The sequence below is a fragment of the Bufo gargarizans genome, chromosome 3 (genome assembly GCF_014858855.1).
Source record: "Bufo gargarizans isolate SCDJY-AF-19 chromosome 3, ASM1485885v1, whole genome shotgun sequence".
Classification (NCBI taxonomy): Eukaryota; Metazoa; Chordata; class Amphibia; order Anura; family Bufonidae; genus Bufo; species Bufo gargarizans.
The window spans coordinates 420735143-420746675 of NC_058082.1; the positions used below are offsets into that span (position 1 = coordinate 420735143).

Genomic DNA, 11533 nt, shown 5'->3' on the forward strand with positions numbered 1-11533 from the left:
CACGCAGGAGACTGTGGCAAAGGCTGTACTAATGAGCGCTCCACAATAGAAGTGCTTATTAGTAATAGCGCACAGGTGGAAACCCTACACATGGCCCACAAAGAGCCGCCTGCCCACAGAAAGGGCTCTGAGTGCCCCCTCTGGCACGTGTGCCATAGGTTTGCCACCACTGATCTGGGATTTTTGATGTGGGATTTTTTAGTACCTGGAAACCTTAATCTGAGCCCTTTTCTAATCCTGTAGGTGGAGCTCACTGTATATGGAGCTGTGGAGCTGGAGCTGTATACTGGTAAATCCAATTGTTGTGAACTTCCTCCAGTGGGGACTTCAGGCAAAAAGAATGTACTATAATTATGGTTGTATGAAAGGAAACAGGGGATTAGGAGTTCTGTACCAGAAAAATAGAGATCTGAGTCCTATAACTACAGTGACCTGCTGGCTCACTGCTAAATAGTTAATGCTATGGTGCTATGGTTTACAGTTAAAGCTGTTAAAATGTTTACTGTGATGCTAACTACCCACTATGTGGAAAGGATATGTATCCTAGTTAGCGAGTCTTCTGGTAAGCGAGCCAGTGAGAAGATTTGCTTGGTGTGTGCTGCTGCCAAGTAGACCAAGATGGAAGTCTTGTCCAGGGAGACACCATTCCTGTGAGTGAATGTGAGTGAAAGCTGCCAGAAAAGCACTGAATTATTACAGAAGGTTGAGGACCATTTAAGGGACAGTGTTTAGAAAAGGCAGTAAAGATAACACAAGCATACGGCTATAGACTTTAAGTAGTTTGGGTTATATTGCTTCTGGCACTCGCGACACTACTGAGACGGACCGGCTAGCCGATCTATGAATGAACCCCGTAATTGGGTTTTGCAGAGAAATATTCAGACTGATTGCATGAATTTAGGGAAGATTGTAGAAAGAGACTCAGGGAGGGCCAGCACTTTAGCCATCCCTATACACAGCCTTTCGGAAAAACCTACTTTTAACCCCTTAGTGACCACCCATACGCTTTTTTACGGAGGTCACTAAGGGGCCTTAGGCTATAGGGATAATGAATTGCATTGTAAAATCTATCAAAAATCTGTCTGTTATAGTCCCCTTGTGGGACTATTAAGTGGTAAAAAAAAAGTTAAAAAACCCACATTTATTCAACAAAAAAAAACGCTTTTACGTGTTTTTTCCAATAAAAAATACACTTTTCAATAGAAAAAAACTCCCCCATATGTTTGGTATTGCCACATCCGTAATGACCTGGACTACATAAATATCACATAAATTATCCCGTACGGTGAAAGCCGTAAAAAAAAAGAATTGCTAATTGCCACTGAAAAAACGGAATATCAAGCAGACAAAAACCACCATTTACTCCAAAATGATACCAATGAAAAATACAAGTCGTCCCGCAAAAATCAAGCCCTCACAGAACTCCATGGAAATAAAAATAAAAAAGGTATAGGTCTTGGAAAGCGGCAATGCAAAAACATTTTTTTCTTTTGAAAAAAGGGGTTTTATTGCCAAGAAGTAGTAAAAAGTAAAAAATAAAATATATGTATTTAGTAACACTGTAATTGTACTGAGCCAGAGAATAAAGATATGTTATTTATACTGAAAAAGGAACGGCGTAAATTTTATAACTTAAAAATGCAGTGGCAGTATTGCTGTTTTTCCCATCTCCCTCCTAGAAAGAGTTAATAAAAATTAATCATAAAGTCATGTGTACCCCAAAATGGCACCATTAAAAACTACAACTTGTATCACAAAAATCAAGCCCCCATAAAGCGATATAGATGGAAAAATAAAAAAGTTATAGCTCTTGGAACGCGTTGTTGAAAAAAAAAGGAAGAAAAATGCTTGGTCAGTAAGGCCCAAAACAGACTGGTCACTAAGGGTTTAAATACTGTAGAACTCTGCCTACTCCATGTATTTGCACTACACCCATCATCCACTCAGTAAGTCCTCATGCACACGACCGTATGTATTTTGCCATCCGTATTTCACGGATCCGTTGTTCAATTTTTTGTTTCCGTAGTATTTCCATTCCGTATTTCCGCAAAAAATCTCCATATGGTTTCTGTTTGCGGATCGCAAATAGAAACAGGAACTTGGTAATCATTTTTGAACACATGCCTTTTTCACTCCTTCTCTTGGTCATGTGATTGCTGTTACTTCATTGAGAGCTTAGTTGAAATTCTGTGTTTGCCAAACATTCGTTTCTGGCGGCTGTTATCTGTTGTATCATGGCTGACGATTCGGAAGAACTGGTTCTCTTGTGCTCTCTGCTTTATCAGCAACAGGAACTATGCTGAACGTGGAAGTGAGGAGGAGAAGGCATTGGGTCCACCCAATTGTCTCTCAGCAGCGCAGGAAGGGTCACTTCAACACGCTGTACATGGATCTGCGGCAGCATCCTGAAAAATGTCATGGGTATTGTTGTATGTCTGTGAACAGCTCTGACTTGTTGTTAGCAACTCTGCGCCCTGGCCTCACATACCAGGACACAAATATGAGGCGCTGCATTTCTCCTGAGGAACGGCTCATTGTGACGTTGAGGTATATATTTGTTTCTTTTTTTCTTTTTTTTGAATGTGCAAACTATAAAATTTTACTATTTTTGCTATTTGTAATATGTGTAATAGTGTACAATTTGATAATGTGCATAGTTAGATTTGGTGTGTATTTTTGGTGCGAGTATTTCTGTGTTGCATTATTTATTTATTTTTTCCAGATTTTTGCCAGAGCCCAAAGTGGAGGATTAGATCCGAATTGCTGAGGGTTTTTATGTCGATGCACAGTTTCCAAACTGCATTGGGGCACCGGATGGCAAACACATACGTGTTAAGAAGCCGCCTCACTCAGGGTTCCCATACTACAATTACTGCAATATTTATCGGTAGTGCTTTTGGCCTTGGCTGACACCATGGGCGTAGATATAGGGGGTGCAGAGATAGCAGTCGCTACCAGGCCCAGGAGCCTGAGGGGGCCCAAAGACCCTTGTGCCACAACGCACTGAGGGAAGGGGGGCTCAACCTGAACTCTCGCACTAGGGCCAATGAGCCGTTAGCTACGCCCCTGGCTGACACAGGTTTATAATTGTGGATATTGGGGCCTATGGGAAAACTGCAGATGTGTGCATTTTTAGTTCTTCTAGAATGTGTGAGAGACTTCAAGCCAAACAACTAGCCCTCCCAGAAGGTTCTACTGGACCATGGGCTCCATTTGTAATTGCGGCTGATGAAGGGTTTGCTTTGGCACCACACGTCATGCGCCCCTTCTCCAGACGCAACCTGGATGACAGCAGACGTATCTTCAACTATCGGCTGAGTAGAGCCCATCGGTATGTTGAGTGTGCATTTGGAATACTCACACACAAATGGAAGTATTACTGTCATCCTTACAGATGGCGCCAGAGAATGCCACCTGGGTTATTCAAGCATGTGTGATCCTGCATAACTTAGTCAGGATTCATGATGCTCCCTCAGAATTTGATTTGTTAGAAACTGGTACATCTTCATATGGAGGATTGGACCAGACCCTTCATAGACGACCTGGAACTGCAGGGCTTGCAGTTCGGGACCTCTATGAAGAATATTTTTCAAGTCCTGAGGGTGCATTGCCGTGGCAGATGGACGTAGTTCATGGCAGACTATGAATTGATCTGGACTCTTGGTTTTTGTTGTTTTCTAGTGAGTTTTTTTATTTTGGTATTGGGATTATATGTAGATAGTGTAGGGACTTACAAGACAAAGAGGACCCTTGAAGTGGGCTTGTGGGCTGGGGTTCAACTGTAGCCAAAACCAAAAAAAATCTGTCTGTGTTAATTAATGTTCTTTTTTGAAATGTGTTTATGAGTGAGTATGTAAATTATTATTATTTTTTGTCCACAAAAACCCGCTACTACCGCTTTATAATTATATGTATAGGCCCTATTTAATGTTTGATGACGTACCCACCTGTGTAGTGTGGGGTTTCGCTCTGGTAGACAGGATTAGCGGACGCAGTATAGAGGCAACAAGTTCTTTGGATCAAACAGTTCAGTGTTTTATTCACACTTTAGGCAAATGACAAAACAAGCAGTCGTATTTAAACAAAAAGTCACCTTGCGGTGTTGGTGGTAATTCACACCATGTGGAATTTCTGCCTCAAAGTCCTTGACCATAGCAGCACCAACATGTTTTCACGCCAAACAGGTAGCAAGTCTTCATCCAGACACAAGGCTCACAGATTCCAACACAGAGAGATGGTTTCTGAGCCCAGCTGCCTATTTAAGGATAGCCAGGTGCTGCCAAAACTCGGACAGGCACTTAAAATCCAGTCCGGTATTTTACCTCACCTGGCTGTAAATTAGCCCAGCAGCACAGGCTGGGAGGAAAATACCTGTTTTCCCAGACCAAACCTCTCACTGTGTCACAGTAGATAGTTTTAACAACATTTTTTTTTTTTGTCATGCAGAACACTTCAAGACGCTGTCCAAGGTCCTGGCTTTGGAGGTTATCCCAGCACCATATTCCTGCTCCTGTAAGTACAGGGGCTTTGATTAAGAGCTGCGCTTAGCATGGTGTGACAACTAGCTGGGCCCAGGTTGTGGTTCTGTGGATAACATTAAAGCCCGCTGCTTCATGTTATCCCTAGTCCGCACCAGCTCCATTGGATCCATTGGCAAATCCATTATGGCGAACGCGGAAGCAATAATGGAGGCATATAATAATTTTTTTGTATAGAAAAATTTTGTATCAAGGGAGCGAGCCCACTTAGCAGTCGCTCCTCCTTCCCTTCATTCCTTCTCTGCCTAAAATACTCGAGTACCTGAGCATCAATCAGGGTTTGAGTATTTGAGGCAGATTCCAGAATGTCTCTAGCCCCCCTTCTCCGCCGTTGCTGTCTCCTGGGTCGTTCTGGGCTGAATGGCACTGCAGCAGCTGCCTCAAAAGCCGAAGACTCCTCCTGTCTTTCAGGACGACACAGCTGTTTTGGCTCCTTCAGCCACAGGACGAGGAGATTCCAGGGGACCAGCAGCTTGCTATTCCTCCGTAGAGCTGGTTGCATTACTCCCTAGTTCCTCCAGGCTGTCAATGGTGCTGTGAATGAGAGATCATTATGAATAAACAATGTGTGTATAAAGGGTATTACCATATAAAACACATTTAAGAACCCTCACTGGAACACAAGGGTCCAGCAGCCTTTTAAAATATTGATGAACTAGTTTAAGTATTGCTTGTCATTATTAAAAGGCTGTAGAAGCTCTTAATAAAGTGGTTATTTGGGTTCCCTTCATATCTCATGTAGTCTAAAGTAAGTACATTATTTGTTAATGTCTTGGTCCATTGTTCCCATTATAGCCATGTGCTGCATTACAAAGGGCAAGCAAGGTCTGTTTCAGTACTGGCAGTGATGTACTGTCCTTGTCCACACTATGGTAGACACCGACTTCCGCCTACCAATGTTGACAAGCTGTTGATGGGACCTGCACAGATGGATGTTCCTTATCGCTATCCTCAGGTGTTTCAGATGTCACCCATTTGTGCAGTTCATGTCAGGAGAAACAATGCTAGATGGAAGTCTTCTTCTAGCATGGTCTGGACAAGGTCGGTATATTACCGCCAGAGAACAAAGTGTAACAGGCATGTGCAATCCAGCTTGTTAGAGATTAGCATAAAAAATTACTTCTATTCTGTTATCATTCATACACAATAAAAGCCAAAATCAAGCTTGTTTTTTGCATGTATACAATTATAACAACTTCTAAATTGATTTTGTACTCACAGCCTAAGATCCACCACAGGTTGCAAAAACTGAAGCTGCTTCGTATCTTTCAAAGCCCGCCATCGCCACTGTGTCCCTGTGAAATCACCAGTTCCCGCCAAAACTGATTGCGGCATGATTGCCAGCGCGTCTTCACTCGTTGCACTGTAGAAATATAACATAACAACCATTCTAAATGTATATGTACACATGTATAAATGCACATGTGTACAAATGGTTAAACAAAATGTATAAATTGAAAAACATTTATAGTGATACCATATACAGTAACTTGTATTGTACTAAAATTGTGTTAGTGCTGTACGCATGTTTTTTTAAATTGATTTGGGGCATATACATTCAATGGCCAAAAAAAACACATTTCACTCTATTTGATTCTAAAGGGTTGGTTCACCTCAGCAGGTAGCATTTATAATGTTTAAAACATGAATACAAGCCACTTTATAATCTATTTTTATTACCAACATTTCTTCCTACGCTGGCTGCCTTCATTTTAAAATCACTTGATACACTTCTTGTTTCCATGGTTACTAACACCATGAAATCCAGCTGCAGTGACCGCGCTTGAACAGTACAGGAAAAAGAGCAGGACTATCCCAGCGCCAGTGGTCCCAGCCAACAGAGAGGGTGGCAATTTGTCCTATAATATGCAAGCATGGCCACCGCTGCTGGATAGCAGGGTTGTTGTAACCAGGGAAACGTGCCAGTGCTCAAACGTTATATAGTTAAAATACAGGGATACACAATATGCGGCTCTACAGCTGTTTACAAACTACAACTCCCAGCATGTCCAGACTTTATAGATCAGCCTAAATAGATCAGCAGGGCACTGTGGGAATTGTAGTTTCATTACAGCAGAAGAGTCACAAATGGCCATCGCTGATGTAATTTATCAACGTATAGTGCCGTGGAAGGTGACAAGGAATATAACAATTTAATAACATCCTCAGGGTGCCCCTTCACAAAAAATTCCTAATTTCCCTGCTTCCCTTATATATACACCAGTGCATCAAAGGTAGACTTTCCCTTCTCCCACTCTCTGGCCAGCATCTCGCGAGTGACCTCCCCCCATGCCTGCTCCTTTGTAAGCCGCTCGTGATATGCATCGGGGCAAGAGGTGGCCAAGTCTTAGTTGGGATTATCTCCTCTTCTACCGGAGGTAAAAACTTGGTCAGGACTCTAGCCACTAATGGAACAACTTTTAGCAAATGAGGCAGTGGAAAATGGCCCAAGGGTCATTGAAAAGGGTTTAGGCGGAAACCCTTCAGTCCTGTGTGGGGGGCCTGGCTTGATCCTTGCTATGGGGCCCTTACTTCTCTATGTACACCACTGCTTCTGAGGCAAGGCAGACAAATTGGGGCCTAGTTCAGCACCTTGCACATATGCTCAGCTATTGTTTGTAAACACCAAACATATGGGCAAAGTGGGATGGGCCTAGCATTTCTACAGCATGTCCCGTATGCATACTGTGTTTTTTGCAGACCCATTGACTTGAATGGAGCCACGTTCTATCTTTTAGCGGAGCCACATTCTATCTTTTAGCGGAACGGATATATACAGAAACGGAATGCGGATGGATTGACTTACATTTTTTCTGCTGACCCATTGAAATGAATGATTTTGTATACGGTCCGCAAAAAAATAAAAACGGACAAGGAAAGAAAATACATTAGTGTGCATGAGGCCTAAGAAAGAAATTCCATTTTATTGTAGCCCAGTCTGCTTGGTCATTGATCTCCATATCTGAGATGACCTCCTGCTGTCCTGCCTTACACCCTTTTATCTATGCATTTAAAATCAAGGGGACCCCAGCCATGATCAGACAGGAGACCCTAAATTACACAGAAAAAGGTATAGGTATCTTTTCCTGCGCTAAATCACTTGTGTTAAGTCTACATTGTCCTAGATTACAAAGAGTCCATTAGTTTCTGATTAGTCTATATAATCAGAGACTTATTCCTACTTCCAACGTGGGCACCGCAAGTGCTTTAAATGCCCTGAAATATGCACTAAGGCCCATTCTGTTCTGGGAAAAAAGTCTCAAACAGCTTCCAGTGATAATTTTCTATCCATTACGGGGTATAAAGAATATTCTTGATCCGCTTAGAGTACTTTCACACTTGCGTTGTGAAGATCCGGCTGGCAGTTCTGTCGCCGGAACTGCCTGACGGATCCAGAAATCCATTTGCAAATGGATAGCATTTGCGTCTCTCCAGTGTCATCCAGAAAAACGGATCCGGTATTTATTTATTTTTTGCATTTCTAAAGGTCTGCGCGTGCATTTTAATGCATTTCAATGGAAAATAATTTCGGCATTCCGGCAAGTGTTCTGGAATTTTGGATGGAGAAAATACAGCAGAATATGTAACATCCCGGAGTATGTTACCAAACTCTTTCTTCCCACTACAACATGTTAGGGGTATGTAAATTGTCATCTTGTTTAATTATATTGTCATTAATGTCATTATATGTATTTTCCAGGCCTGTTTTATGTATTTGCTGTAATTTCCATGTGCACCAGCAGGTGGCAGCAATGTGTCCAGCAGGACCTTAGCCAGTTTAGTATATCTAGGCTGTAATAGTTCATTCCAGTTTAGTTCCCCTCCTCTCTGAGCAGAAGTGGGCCGGTCCCATGTCCTGTCTCATGGGGAGGAGAAAGAAGTTCTAGTTTAGTGTACCAGCCGCCCCTGCTTGGGGTAGGCTGTGTTAGTAGGAGCTCCCACAAACAGGGATCCCAAGACAGGATCGTGCCTCGGCTGAGGCCAAAGATCACTCTTCCCAGTCCAAGCCCTGCAGTCTTGACTGTGGACAAACAAACAGTACCTCCAGAACTATAGATCTCCAGGAAGAACCATTCCCTGCGAGCAGTACTGTGAGTACATATCCAGAGTCATATCCAGAGTCCAGGAGAAGACAAATTCCTCCTCAGCTAGTCAGGCCCATACCAACCAGAAGACAGAGAGAGCAGAAGATAGATACCTGCCATATTCTTCAGGCATATGATCAGAAGCAGAAGAGATATTGATCCCTGCCACATATTGCCAATACCTGCTGGGACCTAAAGGACTATTGCTGTAACTCGTATGGATTTATGCTGCATTAAGTAAAGACAAGTTGGATTATATCACAAGTCTGGATCTCATTCCTTACTACCAAAGTTCCTCAGTTACTCCAACTAGCAACACTCATTTTATTGCAAGTGAGCCAGGATCCAGGAGTCCAGCCGTACCCAGGTAGTAGACACCGTTGACACTACCATATCTGCTACACAGAGACACTATCCCCACTCTGGCATTCCTCACCTGGTGCGCGAGTTATTACATCTTAAAGGGCCCTGCAACCAGGGGCGGACTGGGCCGGGGGGCAGGGGGGCAATTGCCCCCCGGGCCTCTCTGTCAGCTCATTGTCCCGGCCGGCTGGGCCGGAATTATATGTGACTGCACACTGCAGCCTGCCCTGCGGAGGGAGACGGGGAGCTGGGGAGGCGTGCGGCCGGCAGCCTATCAGAGAGGCCGCCGGACCGGCGCAGGCGACGAGATGATGTCATCGCGCCGCCTGACTGAGCCGCTGCGCGGCCGTAAAGTAAGGAGCAGCGCTGGAGGCGGGACGGGAGTATTTCAGTGAAGGTGCTGGACTCGGCTGGAGGTAGGAGGTAAGTATAAGTCTGACTGGCTTTTTTTCCTCCTTATTTCTGTCACTGATAGGGGGGCCTATCTGGCTACTGGCTACTGGCACATTATAGGGGGGGGGCCCTATCTGGATACTTGCACATTATAGGGGGGCCCTATCTGGATACTTGCACATTATAGGGGGGCCCTATCTGGATACTTGCACATTATAGGGGGGCCCTATCTGGCTACTGGAACATTATAGTAGGGGGCCTATGGGCTACTGGCACATTATAGGGGGGCCCTCTCTGGCTACTGGCACATTATAGGGGGGTATGGCTACTGGCACATTATAGGGGGGTATGGCTACTGGCACATTATAGGGGGGCCCAATATGGCTACTGGCACATTATAGGGGGCCCAATATGGCTACTGGCACATTATCGGGGGGCCCTATCTGGCTATTGGCACATTATAGGGGGGGTATGGCTACTGGCACATTATAGGGGGGTATGGCTACTGGCACATTATAGGGGGGGTATGGCTACTGGCACATTATAGGGGGGCTATGACTACTGGCACATTATAGGGGGGCCCAATATGGCTACTGGCACATTATAGGGGGGCCCTATCTGGCTACTGGCACATTATAGGGGGCTATGGCTACTGGCACATTATGGGGGGGTATGGCTACTGGCACATTATATAGGGGGGGCTATGGCTACTGGCACATTATAGGGGGGCATATGGCTACTGGCACATTATTAGGGGGCCTATGGCTACTGGCACAATATATGGGGGGCTATGGCTACTGGCAGATTATAGGGGGGCCTATTGGCTACTGGCAGATTATAGGGGGGCCTATTGGCTACTGGCACATTATAGGGGGGCCTATTGGCTACTGGCACATTATAGGGGGCACTATGGGGACATTAGCTCAACTGGAGACATTACAAGGGTGTATTTTTGACACTGTCTATTATAAGGAGAATTATTACAACTGGGAAGGGGGCATTATGGTGGGCTTTATTACTCCCCCATGGTATGACCCCCTAGTAGCAGCACCAGCCTCTCCCTGCTCTGCTATCCCTCTGCCCCTTCTCCAAATCCTTATTATGATATTTTTCTCATTAGGATAAAACACATCAGCTCCGCCGAGCCCCCGGACAAAGTGTGGAGGTGTCCGAGATCCCCAAGGGCCAAGCCAAGTAATTGTAAGTTTTCATATGAAATATGTTTATGTTATACACACATAGCATATACCGTTCCCCACAATATACAGCTGACGAAAGTGTCAAGGGGGGGGGGGGGTCAGGAGGAAGCAGGGGAAATGGGTAAGCAGGAGGGGGGCTCAGTGGGCCTCTGCGTGTTACTTGCCCCCTGGGCCAAAAGTTGCCAGTCAGCCCCTGCCTGCAACAGTACCTGCGCAAGCTGCAATTGGGTCACGAACAACTCATAGACTTATACACATCTATCCTGACCCACTGCATATTTGGCCACCGTACCAGTGTCCTGCTCATTGCACATACTGCGGTATTTTCTCCAGCCAAATACCGTAAGATTGACTGAACTGAAGACATCCTAAAGCATACTGAACGGATTGCTCTCCATTAAGAATGCATTAGGATAAAACTGATCAGTTTCTTTCCCGGTATTGAGCCCCTAGGACGAAACTCAATACCGGAAAACTTTAACGCAAGTGTGAAAGTACCCTTATATCTATTTTCATCACAGTATATCAACTGTTCTGCTGCATCTTTCAGTTCTTATAGAAGAAAGTCTTCCCAGCTGCACAATTTCCCTAAGCATTTGTATCCATTATTTACCGCTTGAGATAAGAATGGTATCCAACCTCTTCTTGTCATTACATCAGCTGTCTGACTGCTGTTTAAGAAGCTGTGATCCCTTCCTAAAAGAAAATGAGACAATTAGTAGCTCGGCTCTATAAGAGCTCTCAGCAGTCAGTTAATCAATGCAGAGACAGTGTTTAAAGACAGAAGTGCTCTGACAAGGTGACAGAGAGGCTCCCCCTGCATCATCCAGCAGCATGCCAAGTGCTGGCGGGGTATAAAACTCACAGAAAAGTGCAGGTCTTTAGAACAGACATAGGGCTCATGCACTGCAACGTATTTTCTTTCCATGTCCTTTCCATTATTTTGCAGCCCATA

General features: G+C 44.4%; 1 long non-coding RNA gene across 1 annotated transcript; it reads left to right on the plus strand.

Moving 5' to 3' along the window:
* Positions 1–2439: 2439 nt before the first annotated feature.
* On the plus strand, positions 2440–6021 carry LOC122931951. The gene is made up of 3 exons (XR_006388256.1): positions 2440–2547; positions 4447–4512; positions 5760–6021. It is a non-coding gene; the product is annotated as an uncharacterized LOC122931951 (long non-coding RNA).
* Positions 6022–11533: the final 5512 nt, after the last annotated feature.